The sequence below is a fragment of the Mastomys coucha genome, unplaced genomic scaffold, assembly GCF_008632895.1.
Source record: "Mastomys coucha isolate ucsf_1 unplaced genomic scaffold, UCSF_Mcou_1 pScaffold9, whole genome shotgun sequence".
NCBI classification, from domain to species: Eukaryota; Metazoa; Chordata; class Mammalia; order Rodentia; family Muridae; genus Mastomys; species Mastomys coucha.
The window spans coordinates 64,835,896-64,854,653 of record NW_022196915.1 but is presented as its reverse complement, the minus strand read 5'-3'; positions in this window follow the sequence as shown (position 1 = coordinate 64,854,653).

Here is an 18,758-nt window from a genome sequence, read left to right as displayed (position 1 = left end):
TTTGACTTTTATGGAAATCTTTTGAGTGTGGGAATCTAGTGTTTGTAACTGTTAGATTTTTTTTCTCATCCTTTGAACTTTGTTATTTGAACAGGAGACAGGAGATAGTCATGGACAGGGACTTAATCCTCCATGAAAATGATATTTCTTTGCATATTTTACCACAACATTTCAGATGTACTTCAAGGTGAACAAGAAAAACTTCATGGATGTCAGTCTTCAAAACACTGCTTTAAAAAGAACAAAACTCTATTATTAGCAGTCAATGTTCAAAAGTCACACCTGAAAGGCATGTGATCTGGGAGATTTATTTTCTCTTTGGAAAAGTAACATTTTCTTTTTTTCTGCTACTGCACTGGAGAATCTGGAGCTATTCTGTGGGTATCTTAAAAGGTTTTATTACTTAGAATTTTATATTCTAAGAGCTAGGGCAGCACAGGGAGTGCAACGAGTCATCCTGTATTCTTTTCCCATTTATAATGATTCAATCACCAGCCTTCTAATACTGCTTAATAAAAAAAAATCACAAATAAAAGGAAAATGAGTCAGATGTTCAGAACCCAGATGTTTGGTTCTTTTTCTCTTTTCTTGCTTGTCCTTAAAGAACAACTTTAAAAAAGTATTTTTATCAAAGGATATGATGGAAGGTGGGGAAAATAAGTTTCTGCTAACCAGGTTTATGGTTGGCTAAAAGATGTAATCAAGAGGTGGTGAGACTCTTGAGGTGGAGGCCTGGCTCTTAAGAGCACTTGCTGCTCTTGCTGAGGACTTGGGTTTGGTTTCTAACACTCATAGCTCCACAGCTCACAACCATCCACAACTCCAGTTCCTGCGGATCCATATCCATCTTCTGACCTCCTCAGGCACCAGGCACAGACCTGGTGTATATACATTCATGCAAGCAAAACCCTCGTACACAACAAAATAAAAAAAGTAAATCTAAGAAAATAGTTTTAAAAATGTAATTAAAGACAAATAGAAAAATGTATTGACCTCCAACCTGACAACCACCATCACCATCGTCGACATTATTAGCTGTTATCCTGGGCTAGAAACTGTATTGGGGTCCACCTTCCTATTATTTTAATAGACTTGGTCTTTCCTGTGAGATGGAGCATTTGCATACTCTAATTCCTTTGCTTGGGATGCCCATTTATGTTAACATTAGCCTGTCCTTCAGAGGGAACCTCAGCTACCACTTCTCCCACAAAGACCCCACTGATTGTGTCCTTCTCTGTCCCCTCACCTTTCTCCATAACTAAACTGCAATCTGGGGAAAGCTGAGCTCAGGCGACATTTTGCTTACTAGGAAGTGTGTAGCACATATCACACCACTTAGTACATTAACATTGGATTTGTTCAATACAGTTGGACCACATAGCAAGTGCCACTGTCAGATTTCATCTCAGTACATCTTTGCTACTAGAGTTTAACCTCTTCTTTTCCCTATTTGTTCCTCTCTATCCTCCCTCTCTGCTTCCTTCCTTCTATCTCTCCATCTTCATTACAAAAGCACACTGTAATGTTTGAAACACTGGCACCACATGTAGATTATGGGTTTGTATCCAGATAGTTATATGGAAAACCCCAATTATTACGGTTTTTAACCTCATCCCCACTTCCAGTCCATGGATGCAGCTGTGTCATTCTGTAGATATGGCATGGTGCCATTAGAATTAGACAGGGCTCCAATCAATGGAAGTGATGCTTCAAGACAAGCAATGCTGTCTCGACCCAGAGAAGGAACACAATGCACACATGTCAAACAGATAAAATGTATGGGTTGCTAAGGTCATAAAGAGGAAAAAAAGATCAAAGACTCTAGGTCATAGTGATGGAAGGAAGATCTTGGGAGGAGAAAGCTTTTAAGTAGTGAGGAAAATCTTGGAGCTGATTGAATAGTTTTAGATGATGGGATAATGAGACCTGGGATGCACTTCTTCACAAGAGGGAGAACTCAAGTGTAGTGGCTGAGGAATGAGTAGCACCCGAGTGAGTTCTAGAGCAGATGTCATCTTCTAGTACAGATGTGCAGTCTGTCAGGGTGCATGTCAGACACAGTCACTGCTTAAACAGATGGTAGGTTGAGCATAAAATAAAGATTGGTTACATGCTTGCTTCTTTATTTCTGCCTAGTGACTTCAAGGGTGGGATTATTGGGTATATTAATATCTTCAGATTAGTTGGCAATTTAAAAAAGTCAGCTAACAAGAAAGGCTGTAAGTGGGATCAAAAGCTGTCTTTAATCGATTAAAGCTATTATGATATGACAAACTGAACTGACAAGGCCAAAATTCAAGAAATAAATGAGAAATTTTTATATATTTGCGTGCATGTTGCAAAATAGAGAAAAATCAACATATCCTAGAAAATGTTGCTGTAATTGCAGGTTTAATTTTACCAGTGGTTATATTTCTCATAGTTTCCTGTGTTGGAGTTTATGGCTTGGGAATGAATGACCACTGAATTAGCAATTATCCTGTAATTTTGAAAGTGTGGTTAAATTTGTTTCTGGTAGCCTTATGTTTTCCACTTTCATAAAACTTACTACACCAGATATTTGGGTAAATTGAACCAATCTTAAGTTCCCTGGTGTTAAATGGCAGTAAGTTTAATGATTCATTAAACTTCATATCCTTGTAGAAAGGGAATGTCTGATAATTGTATTGCTAAAGAACTACATTATTTAAGCCCCAATATCTTATAACATTTGAGATTTAGGGATAATGCATTACTGTTACAAATGTTAATTTTGCACAGGCATCGATTAAGGTTATTTTGGTCACCCTACTTATCTGTGCCTTAAAAATAAGGAGCCAGAAGTTCCCGAGAATTATTATTATTATGTTGTTACCAGCAGTAAGTACACACTCTTGCATTGCTATATATTTCTCTTGATTCTTATTCCCAGGCTAGGAATATTGCAGTCATATCAGTATATTTGGACATTGTTGGTTGCAAAATAGGTACCCAAAAGAGATCTAAGGGGCATGAATATATCTGCATGTGCCAAAGTTCAAGTTAGTGCCAGGTAAGGAGACCTGGATTCCATGTCACAGGGAATGATCACTAGGCCATTCTTTTTCACTCAGATATGCCCTAGTTTCCTCATGGGAGTGAAGGTAGAAATGTGAAGCATGGGAGGAGCAGGAGATTCTACACTCATTTCCAAATTGCGGTTCTTGTCTGGAATGCATTAGTACTGGTCTAAGCCACCCGCCAATGATGGCAGGTAGGTGTGATGATGGCCTTGAATAAAACCTCAGGGGTAGAAAGTCAGGGCTTTGATGAAGTGGGTGGATCCAGCTATGTGTGTCTTCTTTCTTCCTGTACGAGGGAAAAAGGCATCAGAAGGGTCAATGGGCTTCTAGTCAAGGGATTTAAGAGACGAAGAGCTTCGAACATAAGGAGCTGGAGTAGATGCTCATACACTTCAGCCATAAGGAACTAGAGACATTTCAGTTTCTTCTATCAAGCATGAAAGTCCTAGCTCCCAAGGGTATTACAACATTGTTTCTTTCTTTCTTGTCAACATTACAAAATACACCAGTTCTTTGGGCAATGGGGTAGTACCTTGTTTGACTTAAGAGTGAAAAAGATTCACCCACCCCCCCATTCTAAATATCATATATAATAATTAGAATATTTGGATAATGCAGAAAAAGAAGATAAGAATTACTTGGAGTGAAATAATCATAACATCAGCAGTTTAGAATTCTTTCTCCCTAAATGAAGTACTGGATAAATAAATTGAGATTGTCATGTATGTATTTCTTAACCTTACAGTTTTTCTCTTAATGTATTGTGACCACAGTAACATATCCTCAAGGTAGTTTTAAATGATTCACAGAATAGATATATTCATCAAACATATTAACAGATATGTTATATAACTATGAATAGTGTTCACAGCTCTGGAATTTAAGTTGGTTCAATGATAAACCTTGTTAATAAATCTTTATGCATTTTCCTAAATATTTCTGATGGTTCATTTTCCTTTGCAATCATATTTTAAGATGTATGATTAAACAAAATTACTCCTTAAAAATCCTTGAGGACTGTCTTTTAAAGTAGCGTGATCATATGTGAATACACAGAAACAGTGGGAAAGCTCAATAAAGAACACATCTAGCATATCTCAAAAGCTTTGGTGACAGAATGTCCTTTACTTTTAGCCTTCCCTGTGAACTGTGAGCAGACAAGCGAGAGAAAGACATTTTATTTAAAAAAGCATCATTCTGGGTGAGGTCACAGGGAGACAGGTGGGTTTACCCTGGAGAGCTGTGAATTCGCCCGTAGTCTGAATAATGAAGTGAAGTCCAATTTGGTAAAAGCTCTCATTTCTTACACCTCTTTCCCTGGCCTTAGGAGAAGAAAGGAGGAAGCCAGTTTCCAGACCTGATTGACTGAAATTTCCTCCAGGTGGCTATTATGCTCATTTGCTGTTCATTCCAGCATTGGGAGCCCTTTATTTTCAACTTCTTGTTCCTGCCCTTCACTCAGGATGGAGCCAAAAATCACATTTGTCCTTGCATCCATCTCCACAAAGGCAGCATAGCTTTGCAAAGAAGTGACAAGTATAGCAAATTGCCAGGTATTAGATACTACCACCGAACAACCTATAAGACTAGAGGAAAGTACTGTATTTCAATAACCAGTAAGCCTTGATCAAACTCGGTGGGGAGAACCTGTCTCATGGATCTCCTCTTAATCCTCCCTGTGGTGCGTGCCTGGGCTAGAACAGCAACCTGTTGACCCTGAATATTGGCATCAAGGAGAAACCAAGGAGCAGGCACTGTGAAGCATTGACATAAAGGACCCAACCCGAGTAGAGGAATGGCCTGGCCTTTGTCCTGTCCATGCTTTGCTGATGCCAGGTTGGTAACTAAGGACCATTAGGACAAAGTCCAAGATGGCAGAGATGTTGGTAAAGTGTCGAACACTGGCTCTTCCAGCTATTCTTGTTTTTCTGACATGCTCACTGAAGTTTTTGAAGCATATTCATAATTTGCTAGTGTTTCCCCCCCCAAAGAATCTGGCAGGCTTGTTAGTCTCATAGTAAGCAAGAGCTTAATAACCTCATGGGTCAGGTGAGGAAAGCATACCTGACTTGCTCTGAGCTGTCACCAGGTATAAAGGACTGTTTTTTTTTGGGGGGGGGGAACTGGTGGCTACTTTCACTATTTTGGAGAAGGGCAGTTTACGGGAGAAAATGAACTGGGTGTAGAGTAGATAGAGGTTCATTTCAAGTTATAAGTCATGATACATAAACAAATGACATGCTTGTGCCGTGTAAGGGCTTTCTGTGTACACGTGAGTGAAGGCAAGATTACAAGAAGCCAAGACTATACAGAACAACTCGATCGGATGATGTAAACTGTTTTCTCCTTTTAATTCTCTTCTTCTAGGGATCTTTGAACTTCAGTTCAGCGGTTTGGAATGCTAGAACAACTCACTTTGGAGCTGATTTCTTACTACTGCTGTTGTTTGCTTCTTTTTGCTTTTTGTTCCAGAGTCTATGGGAATTATTCCGTGCCATTGAATAATTTGAGTGCCTCTATAATGCTGACGACATGGACTTTCTGTTAGCTTATAAGCAATGTCCTGGAAATGTGTATTAATTTGTAGAGGATAGGACGGGACACTGAAAAACTTTCCCCATCTGTTTTATAGGGTTATACTGAGCTCAGTAAGAAGTCGTGGATTTCAAACTATGCAAATCATAAACTATAGAGGGAAGTCACTTACTAAGCATACACACGCTGAAATCCAGGCTGTGCACAAGTGTTCTAGGAGGACAAATTCTGGAAAAGACAAGCAAAAGCCCAGCCTGCTACAGAGACATGAGAGGCAGGTTAGGGAAGGAGGTGCAGAAGTCCTCCACCCAGCTTGGGAGGCACACTGCCTTGCACTTCTTAGAAGTGGCCAACGTAAATGCAAGAATCCCAAAGGGTTGCCTTTTCTGATGGGTTTTAGTATCAATTTCAAGACAGTGTGGTTTTCAACATGATTATTTCCCCAGATTCAAAGCTATAGAGAGTATCTCTCCATCACTAGTGGGCAATGGAAGGAATCCGCTGCATGAAGGTGACTGTCAGCTGCATACTATCTGCTGTTCAACTTTCTGTCTATGTGAAAACAGTTTGATCTTCTGGTCCCATAGACTCTGCTGTTAGCTTCGTATAGACCCCACCCTCTATCAGATGTGCAATGTTTGCTTGAATAGCAAGTTGCAGCCTGATGTTCATTTGCATTGATCTTTTCATTTTGAAGTTAATTATTCCTGAGACACTGAAGGTAGGATTTGATGTGAGTTCACTCAGCCATGTTACTTTTTTTTGCTATAGATTAGAGATTTTTTTTTTTTTTTGAACACTCCGTAGCAGTGAAAGTGTGAGCCAGGCACACATTTCTGGGCAACTCTCCCAATATAGGAAACAGACAAACATGGATGCTTGCTGGTGCTCTCGGTGTCTAACCAAAGGGTTTTAAATCCCAAGACTCAACATGAAGCCTCCTTAGGGGGAGATACACTATTCAAAGTGGAAAATTCCTCTCCACATTTGTACGTGAGCAGAACCTGCTTGCAGTAAGTAGTAGCACATGGAAAGAACCTGGCAGTGCTGAGGGATGTCACAGGACGCGAGTCTGTGAACTTATTTCTGTGTTTACTGCAGGGATGTTGTTAAGGATGTGGTTGCCAACATCCCACAGTGTTTCCTTTGCAAAGATCTGCTGAAGACAGTTTTCTCTTCCCTCAGGACTCTGAGTAACCACAGTTCTCCTGAGCAACTGCAGAGTTGTCTTTTAAGTTCTATATGTTGTGGTCTTTCAGTATATATGTCCTAGAGGTAGGGGTTCCCAAACTTCACTGCATTATTCAAATCATCCGGGGAGCTCTTGAAAAGCAAATTTCAAGGAATCCCCCACACCCCAGAACAATTACACCAGGATCTCAGGAAGAGGATCAGCATATTTTCAAGTTTTTCACACTGGTTGCAAGGGCAGCCAGGGCTATAAGAGCAGCTAGGGGTATGGATGCGGAGGGAGTGCCCTAATGATCAGTTGTGGGCATCTCCTGCCCTCATCCAGGTGCCCAAGTGTTCATTCTCATGTCTGTAAAAGGCTGAAACAACTGTTCATACTCAGGTGTTGTAGTTTGCTTTCTGTTGCTGGGACAAATACAGTACTCAAAAGCGATATGGGGAGGGAACATTTTATTTCAATTTACACTTCCAGGTCAGAAATCATCATTCCAGGAAGTGAGGGCAGGAATGTGAGGAGGGGCAAGGGAGGACCACTTCCTACCAGCTCCTTCTCTGGCTATCTCTCAGGCCTATACTCTGCTGGCTTTCTTATAAAGCACAGGAGCATCGTCCTAGGGAATGGTGCCACCCACAGTGAGCTGTGTATGCCCTCCTGCAACAATTAATAATTATAAAAGTCCTCTGCAGACATGGCCATATGATAATTGCACCTGGGCAATCCTCAAAAGTGGCTTTCTTCTCAGTTGACTTTAGACTGTGTCAGATGGACAATTAAAATTAGCCGTGAATGTGTGTGTGTGTGTGTGTGTGTGTGTGTGTGTGTGTGTGTGTGTGTGTATAGATGCTTATAAAAATTAAGTAAATGACTAGGAATTGTTTCCTTTAAAAAATAACATTTGGTTATTATATTTTCTCTTGTGGTATAAGTGCTAGTCCAGGTCTTCAAAGTGACAGCTGAGGCTAGATCTCTATACAAGAAATATACCGGGGAGGGGAAATGGGTGAGTGTTGAGGGTGGTGGTAGCTGAGGGGGCTCTCAGGACTAGATGCTTGTTTAATCGTTGGGAGGGAGCTGTGAAAGGAGAGAGTGAAGAAGCTCAGAGAGATGTGCAGCTGCAGGTGCTGTCTGGCCAAGATGCTCCCACTGGTAGGAGGAAACACACTATTAGGGCCACCTGAATTCTCCTACCTCTCTGTACTTCTTATCTGTGTTGAGTAGCAGCAAAAGGTTGTGAGAAATGAGGATATAGCATGGAAAGGAAGCCACAGGGTCAAGAGAGCAACAAAAGGGGACCTATGTGAAGGTGGCTTTAGGAAGCAGGAGGACAATCCAGGGAGTATTCATCAACAGATCGTGAGAGAAAGATGTAAGATGGAATGTGGGTGGAGACTGAGGGAAAAAGTCTGGACTGGGGCTGGAAGGACTGTGCTGTTTAGACCTTGATAGAGAATCAGGCTAAGTGACAATCTAGGACATTACCTCATCCCTACAACCCTAGCAAGGAGCATAGGAATTTCTTATTAAGAGGTACACAGCATTTCTTTAGCAGAGTGACTGCCTTTCTGGGTCCATCTTAGCACTAGTAGATTTTCATTATCCTGAGGTATGGGACCCTCACAAGAGACTTAAATGAGAACAAGTTTGAGAGCAAGGGTAGGAAGAAGTATTTTTCAAAGCTCCTCAGTCCATGCTGATGTGCAGTCTGGGTTCAACTGCTGATGGCAAACATTAACGGAGGATGCAAAGGACTGCTGAACAGAATGCACATTTACCTACATAAATACTAGAATAAAGTGAAGGCATGGGCGCCGTGCAGGGTGCTTCACGGTGCTAACGTTCTGACCTTGAACTAGCACGACAACTGTATCTTCAGTCTCACTTTGTGTGCATCAAGGACCGTAATAAAAATAACATTTTCTTTGCTACACCAAAACAATGGGAAGAACTCCTTCCTGCTCCCTGCTCACAGCCTTGCTCTATAGGCAGGCTTGATAACAGGCTTCTAGATCTCAACAGACTCATGGAAACATGAAGCAGAAATGCAGCGATCAGAACCAAATACAATCACCGTAGGTATCCACACCGGCTTGTCCCAGGACCTTCTTAACTACCCAAATCCACTGATGCTCAATATATTATATAAAATGGTAGAGGTTTTAATATAATTTATGTATATACCCTTGTGTACAATAAGCAATTCTAGATTCCTTATAATGTCTAAAATAATGTACTGAAAATATAAAGAGTTTCTCTATGGTTTCTTTTGGGAAATAATAATAAGAATAGAGTATGAATACTCAATATAGATTCATCTTTTTCTGTAATAGAGTTTGGACTCAGAGGCCTGAGCCATGCTAAGTGAATGTTCTAATTATATACCTCCATAGCCTTCCTTTCGTTTATTTATTTGGGACAGTGTCTGTCACTCAGTTGCCCAGTCAGTCCTTGAACTTTTCACCCTCCTTCCTCAGTCTCCTAAGCAGCTCAAATCAGAGACTTGTCAAAGCTTAAAAAATATATGTGTCTCTCTGCAGTGTGTTGAATCTGCATATGGGGAAGACACAGATGTAGAGGGCTGATGTAACCTTCTTAGATAAAGGTGTGCTCCAAAGAGTTCTCATTTATATGTACTGTGCTTTGTGCTATGGGGAACATTGGCAGTAGACCTGTCATAAAACAGGAGAACTAATGGTATTCCTAGGATATAGCCCATCTTCCTGAGAATGGGGAGACCTGGAGGTGTAGCTGAGAGAGGAGGAGAGGGAGAGAGAGAGGGAGAGGGAGGGGGAGAGGGTTAGGGACAGAGAGAGAGGGGGAAGGAGGGAGGGAGGGAGGGAGGGAGGAGGAGAGAGAGGAGGGACAGAGAGGTAGGGAAGGAGGGAGAGGAGAGGGAGAGAGAGAGAGAGAGAGAGAGAGAGAGGCTGTTCTAGAGTGAAGGGATGCCTTATGCTGAGAGACAAGCCATAATAAGATAGGCAGCAATATTGGCTAGGGTAGTGGCTTCATTATTTCAGGCTGCATCAACCCAGTTTCATCTGCTCTTGGGGAGTTTCTGACTCTGAGAATGCCATCTCCTTGTCTCTGAAGAGACCGTACAGCTGATAGGATAATCACACTGGTCCCCCCAAATGTCCCAGACGAAGTAGTAACATAGACTTTGCCATCTAATCACTTGTGTTCATAAAGCAGGCAACTGTTCCAGGCTGAGGTTAGTGAGAGATGTAACCAAGGAGCAGGGGTAGTGGGATGAGCGAGTGACAGCCATTGACTTTGAAGATAGATAAAGGAGTTCTCAGTCGTCAAATGTCAGCAGTCCTTAGATGCTGAAAAACACAGGGGAGGTTCTTTCATGGAGTTTCCAGAAAGAAATGTAGGTTTACTGGCATCTTGATTTGTGCTGACATTTTGACTTACAGAACTGTAAGATAAACACTTACACTGTAAGCTACAAAGAGTCTGGTAATGTGTTACAGCAGCTTGGCTGCAGGAGACAGACGTCCCCTACCCGTCACCCAGACATGTGCAATCCACATGCAGAGAGAAGAGACATGGTCCTTAGTTTTCATTTGTTTCACATTTTAAAACTTTTTACTTTGTGGTAATTTGAGAGTTGCTGACTAATGGGTGAGAATAGAACTTTGCTTCAACCTCTGATGTTGACCAGAAACATTACATGTAATAGTAGTATTATTATTAGTAGTATTCAATATTAAGAAATTCATAGGGCAAGTACCAGTCCCTGACACTATGAATAATACTCAATTATACTTGCAGACAGGAATCTAACACAACTGTCCTCTGAGAGGCTCCACCCAGCCAGCAGCTGACTCACACAGATAACAGACGCCCACGGTCAAACAATGAATGGAGCTTGGGGACTCTTATGGAAGAATAGGAAGGATATAGGGCCCCTAAGGGAATAGGAACTCTATAGGAAGACCAAGAAGAGTCACCTAACCTGGACCCTTGGGGGCTCTCAGACACTGAACCACCAACTAAAGAGCATACACAGGCTGGACCTAAGCTCCCACACATATATAGTTCTGTCTTTATGTGGATCCCCCAACAACTGGAGCTGGGGCTATCCCAAAGCTGTTGCCGGTCTGTGGATCCTGTTTCTCTAACTGGGATCCCTTGTGTGGCCTCAGTAGGAGAGAATGAATCTAATCCTGCAGAGACTTGATGTGCTAGGGGTCAGGGGATACCCAGGGGGGCCTCCTCCCTCTCAGAGGAGAAAGGGAGGGGTGGGGGATCGACTTGTGAGGGAGGTACTGGGAAGATAGATAGGTAGATAGATAAATGAAGAAAAGAAATTGTTTATGATACAGTTATGAAGCTGAAGACTTGATCTGACTTTTATTAGTTTCAATGCCAAAAATGTCTCTTCCAGGATCCACTCAGCATTCAGTTGTCATCTCTCTTCAGTCATCTTGTCTTTCATGGCCCTGACATTTCTGAAGAATCCTGTTATTTTCCTGGAATGGCTCATGTCATGTACTGTTGGGAGGGATCCCCCAGGAACGATGTGTCTGTCTTTCTCAGCGCATCCTCTCAGAGGTGTTCTATTAATAGAGCAAGCCTGCTTTATTAATGTCTGTGCTAGCTTTCTCCAGTTGCAATCCAACACCACGAGGTTCACTCATCCCCAATTTCCTCCTCTTCCTCCACTCAGACCTTGTTTTGTTCAATTCTGACACCCCCCCCCCCCCCCCCGGCTTTCACTGGTTACATGGCTTCATCATTATGAGCTCGGATTCTTATGAGGAACAACTTTAAAAATGATGGCACAGCTTGTGTTTGGTTGTGTTTTGTCTTGGCACGATTCTAGTCAGTTTGTCCTATCATCAGCATCATCTCTGTCTGTCTTTCTCTCTGTCTCTGTCTCTCTGTCTCTTTCCTCTCTTCAGTTTGGCTTATTAAGGAGATGCAAAATGATTAAAACCTGATGGAAGAGATAAGTCCTGGGGACAGCGGTAGAAAGCATCAAGCAAGGTTGTCTGACTCATGGTGGATGAGAGAACACACCTTGCTGACTTGGAGGAGATGGCCTCCAGCCTAGAAAGGAGTGTGGGTGGCAAATGGTTGCTAGGGAGTGGGCCTCACTTTCATGATGTAGCCACTGGTAAACAGTTCATGTTCTAGAAAATAACTCCTACAGATGCTTTTTATACTGGTGACACTGAAGAAGCTCATTGGATCAAAAAAAAAAAAAAGATATGGAAGTTGGAGGGAGGCTGGTTGGGAAGATCTGGGTCAAATGGTAACGGGGATCAAAGGGAAAATATATTAGTGTATACACATTTATAGAACTGTCAAACATGGCGTTACATTTAACAAATGTCTTTTCAGTAACAATGATTGAATAGTATAATGAAAGTTACTAGGTAAAAATAAAAATAAAATTAAGCAAAATAAAAAAGATTTTTAAGAAGAATAAAATGGAATGTTTTCTTTTGGATTTCAGTATGGTCTATTTTTATTTGGACTCTTCTGATTTTTCCTTTTGGGGGCTGAGTTTACCAGCTGACACTTTGGCTTTGATGTGTTCTATAGAACCAGGTCCTTTTGGTATTTTAGGAAGACACCCCCCTGCTTGTTTTTGAAGGGTCCTTCACCTTTGACGTTGATGATTCTCAGCCATTTCTGTTCTGACTTGATTTTATATCCTTCCCACAGGGAAGTCTCATACAGATGTCCTCATGGGTGATTTTTCTTCTCTTCATCAAAATCACCATCTTGCCATCATCTTCATCTTCACCTCCACCATCATCTCCGCCAGCATCAAGTTTTCTCTTCTCTGTGGGATTTTGCTGCCACATCCAGGGCTGAGTCCCCTCCAGAATGTGCTCTTCATCTTACCTCGTTCCTCCCCTCTCAGCTACTAAGTCTGTCCACTTATGTGTCAAGGCTGCAGCACCCCTCCTTCAACTCTGAGCCCACAGATGGTGCCATCTCAAAGCCCCGAGAGAAACCATTGGCTGTGCAGACATTTTCAAGCCAGTGTTGACTTAATCGGGCTACCTCTAATCCATTGTCTCTGCCTCAGTGATGGACAATGCATCTTCTATCCTGGCCCATCAGCTGACCATTCTTTGAAAATGCAGATGCTAATTATCCACCGTAAGTAACAATCTTCCTTGGCATTTAATTTGCAATGAAAAAGATCATTCCAAGCCCTTGGGGGCCTCACGTCCATATCCACAGACACTGAGTTGTGACATACACTTTCGAGGAGGTACCTGATTATGGCATCAGGGTGGAATCAGGGCTGGATCACAAATATACTTTAGTCACTTTCTTTCTTTCTGACTGCTTAATATTTATCATCAGTTTTGAAATGTTTCTGCATCAAATTATAAGATGAATTATAATGCATTCACTTTTAAGAAATTAACTGGAAACATCATGCATATGTATGTATGCATGCATAGATGCATATATATGCATATATATGTGTATGTGTATATATGTATGTCTGGAGGATTGATGGCTCTATCTATCCACATATACATCTTCTTATTGTATGTGTGTATGCAGGGAGGACAGCGGTTGATATCAGGTTCTTTCTCAATCAACTTTCCACTTTATTTTTGAGGTAAGGTCTTTTACTGAACTTGAGCTCACTACTTTAACTACATTAGGTGGTCTGCAAGCACCGGTAGTTCTCTGATCTGAGTCTGTAGTACTAGGATTATAGTTGTGAGCTGCCCTTCCTGGCATTTTGATGTGGACTCAGGGGATCTAAACTCATGTTTGCTCAGTAAACACTTATTGATGGAACCATCTCGGCAGCACTGGAAATAACTCTTTGGAACAGAAGAAAAAAATTTTTTTATCGACTCAAATATTGTCTTAGAGACTCTAGCTAGAAAGCTGAAACCCAGATATTTCGACATGTGTCTGCTTACATGCGGGGGAAGCATTTACCCTGTAATGTTAAGTATGTGCACATGCATGTGCAGCATGCATCAGCCCGACGGTTCCAGATTTGCATGCTTATTGATTGCTGTATAGTTTATCTGTTCTTCTAACTAGATCACAAACTTCCTGAACAACCACAAGCCTCAATCAAGTCTTCATATCCTTCAAGCAGACTGCTGTGGCCCAGCAGATGGCCAAACAGTTTCAACATGTGTAATATATGGTGAATCTGACTGTAAGACCATGGACAAGATGTCCTTGATTTACTATTTTATCTGACGTAATATTTTCAGTATAGAGATTGAATTCAGGACCTCATATCATATGTGCTAGGCAGTGATCAGCCACTGAATGATACCTTTCACCCCGATTTAAGGTACTTTACAAAATAATTAATGAATAAAGTTAGTTAGATGTAGACGGTGAATTTCATGTAGCACAGGCTGGCCTCAAAATTGCTATATGGTCAAGGATGATGTTGAGCTCCTGATGCATTTGTACATACCTTATAAGTACTGGGATTACAGGAATGCACAATACTTGGCTTATGTGGTATTTGTGACAGAGCCCAAGGATTTGTGTGTGCAAGGCAAGCACTCTGCCAACTGAGCTTCATCTGCAGACTTGTGCAGATATGGGAATTGTGTATCGTGGATTCTATGCTACCAAAAGAGAGAGATAATTCCTTCTATCCTTTTACGAGGAAGCACTCCTACATCCCTGTTCCCTTTTTGCCTAGACGGTATTCCTCAGAGCTCTCACCTGAAGCCTTTTTGACTTCCTTTTCTTATCTACTGTCATTAGGAAGGTGCTGTCTTTCTACCACTGTGCAGATATAGAAAATGATAAATAGAATCTCTAGATAGAATCCAGAACACTGCTGTGATTGGCAGTTTTCTTGTTCAGCTCCTTCACGAGTGAGATTCTGAGTGCTGGCTCTGGTGCTTGTAAACTGTGGCATCACAACCACATTGTCCTCAGGGAAAAGATGCTTAGCTTATACTCAGTAAGAATTTGGATAGCCTTAGTGATGTAAGAGGAGCAATACTGTAGCTGTGTTGGCATGTGGAGCAGTCAGACCTAAGGAACAGAACAATTGAGAGAAGGTAGACACCAATCAATAGAATCTGTGTGAATCTGTCTTGTTTGTGAGTCTAGAATTAGTGGTCCAAATAACTGAAACAAGAAAGCACAGTTTTTCAGAACCTGTCCTGTGTCGAGGATTACCATATACTTCAGATGGATTATGTCCTCTCAACCTGCAATAGTCCCTGTCGTGACATGCTTTGTCAGTGTGCAGAAGAGAAACATCTAGTATAGGAGATGGCTGTTCATAGCTTGTCCATGCCACACAGCTCGTGGGTGATGAGGTCACATTCCAGCCACCTCCAATTTCCTCTTGTGTGCTTCCTGACACATCATCTGGAGGAGACAAATGCCTTAATTTGTTAAATCGCTACAAGAATAAACCAGAGGGAGCTTTATTTTAAAACAAACAAATAATAAGTAAACTGAGATCAAACTGCAACAAAGTTGGTAACAAACTCAGATAAAATCTGCTCTTATGCCAGCAAGGCCCTGAAAAATCTTCCAGATGTAAGCCAGCACCATCCAGTAATGCTGTGTGGGTTTGATTATTTTGCTCATTGGGTGTTTTTGAGGTAGAGCTTGAGGCTCATGCTTGCCTCAAACTTATTATATAGTCAAGCATGACCTCAATTTACTCAGAATATTCCCATCTCCACTTCCTGAGTCCTGGAATTACAGGTGTACCACCATACCTGACTAATTCTCTTCACTCTAATTCAATTGGACAGAGTGGAATCTTGATAGACCAAAACTGGCCGGCTTTTAGACCTCCAGCACAAGTACCCATTAGAAGACGTTTGTCCCTTGGGTCTAGAGTATATATCGTGTATTCCAAAGATTCAAAGAGCCAAGAGGCTATGATATCATTGACTTAAGTATTATAATCCAACTGGGAAAGGACTGTCCTTTTGTGTCTCTGGTCACACTGAATTTCAAGGGTGTATATCAACTCTTAAGAACAAAATATGACTTTCAGGTGTCTAATGAGGGCATCAGAAATTTTGGCATAGAGTGGTGAGTTATTTTTAAGACTCAACTTTTCCAAATAGGTTCTTTTCACAGTTTATTTTCTCCATATAATTTCTATTAGGATGAGAGGTAAAAATCTCTCAGTTCAAGGTTTCTCCTAATACTGTGTTGTATAGCTTTGCTCTTTAGGCAACTTTGTGCCCTTGGCAAGCGAGTTGTCAGCAGGAACATCTTCAAAGGAGATGCGTACTTTCATATCCCCACGGGTGCTCACTCTTCTCTAGAGAACACTCATTGTCCCCCAACTTAGAAATAGGAAAGGTCAAGCTGATACCTTCCCAGCTCTGTGTCTCATTTAATGGCTTTAACCCTGCAGTGCTGTCAAGGGGATTAAAGTACTTCATTACATCCTACTGGCAAAACCCAAAGTCAGGCAAACAAACAAACAACGCTCTTCCTGAAAGCCAAGACTAAACAATTGTGAATGAGGAAGTAGAGGATGATTAAAATCGGGTTTCTGGAGAAGGAATGTAAATATGTAAAAAAAAAAAAAAATTAGGTCTGAAAGTGGGAGTATTTGTGGCTTCTTTACCTAAAGTGGGTCTGCAGAAAGGTTCATTTGTGTAGAATGACAATGAACATTCGTTTGGTGGAGATGGGGCTTTTCTATGTAGCACAGGATCCTTCTACCTCATGTGCAGGTACATACCAATATTCTTGATCCAAATTCTTTAAGAAATAAAGAGAGAGAGAAAGAGAGAGAGAGAGAGAGAGAGAGAGAGAGAGAGAGAGAGAGAGAGAGAGAGAATAGAGAAACAAAAACGGTCAATTGAACAAAAATCAAACAAACATGGGAGTTTCCTCATTGACTCATACCCACATAAGAGTATCGTGGATGATTAGATGACCAAGAGTAGAAGTCTACAAAACTACCTACATTTAGAAGAATACCACAGGGCTATCTTTTGAACGAGATGCACAGGAAAACATCAAGCCTTCCCTCTGCACTGAGAAGAAGCAATTTCAGCAGAATGTTGGAAATGAAGTCACCTTGGCCGGCTTAGTTTTACATTTCCTTTCCCTCGTGCAAATAAAACCAAGAAAAACAGCCTTGCAGACTCTGCCTCAGATGAGTCTGAGAATGTGTTCTTTCTCTGAACTTAGCTCAATTTATGGTTACCTAGTATGCGATGCACTTCTTGAAGGATTACAGGTATGTAACTCCATCCCTACTTTATGTCCTAAGAATTAAACCCAGGACTTTATGTATGCTAAGCAAGCACTCTTATCAAATAAGCCACATGGACCCCCCCCAGACCAATTTTGACTTTTGAACTTATGTTCTAAGACCTTGAGCTAACCAAACACAAAAAATGTATCTATAGTCTTTCCTTCTTACACTGTGACCTTAAACTGAACAGGAATGCACTGCTATACTGAGCATGCCCAGCAACATGCCTGTCCCCAAAGTGCTTTCCTATATGAATATGCATAGCTTTCCAGAATTGAATCACCTCCCTTCCTTTGTTTAAGGGGAGTGTTCATCTCAAAACAGCTACTGTGCTGCCCTTCCGTACTACGGGTAGTAAATGTTTCTCTCTTCTTTCCATTGGTTATACTTATTTTAGCTTTGCAATCACCATGATGTGCACCTTTTGAGTTTGCTTACATCATCAACATTGGCTTCTGGTGGAATCATGGAAAGACTCTGAGACTCCTGTATCCTTCAGTCCATTGCAAGCATCACCACATGGCTGGAGTTTCATTGCCTATGATCGGCATGTGGTTTGTGAGGTACACTCCAGTGGAACTCTTTGGATTTTTCCAGATTGTCTCATAACCATGGCCTTAGTGCTTTCTGACTTGATTTTTCCTGGTGTTGTTGGTTCCCAGTATGTAAGGAATGCAGACCACTGGCTTCCCTGTCCAGTTTTCTGGCTCTTGTCAGTTTGGTAAACTCTCCACTTGATCTTAGCCAAAAGGCCAAGAAGCAATTTGGTGAACTCTCAAAAAGAGTTCACCCATATTAAGAAAAGAAGCTTCTATCCACATCTCCATGTACATTGCAACTCAGCCTAGAATACTAACCAGGTATTCGTGTGAGACTTCTCACACTAACTAAGGTAATTAGAGAGAGGAACAGGGCTGGGCCCCTATAGCATCAGTGAGATGCATCTGGAAGCTCTGATTGGTGGCTTCAGGTAGTGGAACAGACTATGGCTATGATTTTCTGTCCTTTGTCACAGACAGTGAGAAATTCCATTGCCTTGTGAAGAGCTATGATCAAGACAATGTTTTTGGAGTGGAATTCTGGAACTGGGCATTAGCACAGTAATTGGCAACGAGATCTAGGTATAAGCAGGAGTTATTGTGAGCAGATTTTCTAGTAGACGTAAAGTAAAAGACTTGTCAACTGCTGTGTAAGGAGAAGCTGATAAGACATGGAGGCAGGCAATCAAGAATAGACATTAGAAACAAGAGCATGATGGGAAGTAGAACCAGGAAGCATCCCAAAGGAGCAGCTCTACTGCTTTGTAAAGGTACCATGGTCAACTGCAGGGTGATTTTCCATCAGCTCCTCCTAGCACTGATGTAACTTGACAGCTTCAAGGTTCTTGAAAGGGAAAGGTATACGCCAGGCCAGAGAAAACTAAATGGGTTGTATATCTGATCCATCTTAATAAACTAGGTCCTGGAGATGCAATCGTTTTCCTGGTACCAAGAGGAACATATTGTATGTGTATGTACTAACACAGGGAACACGGAGGACATCATAGATAACATCTTCCCATCGTGGTTTCAGAGATGAGATCGTGTCTATGGGTATGAGCTCTCATGGCAGGCTTTTCAGAGTTTCAAATTCCACCTTTGCCCACTTCTAGCTGCACCCTGAGCATGGTATTAAACCTCACTGGAGTTCAGATTCCTTTATATGTAAAACAGAGACAGCAATGCAATCTATTTTTTATTAAATGAGTTAAATGAGACAAAATAAGTTAATATATAAAAAG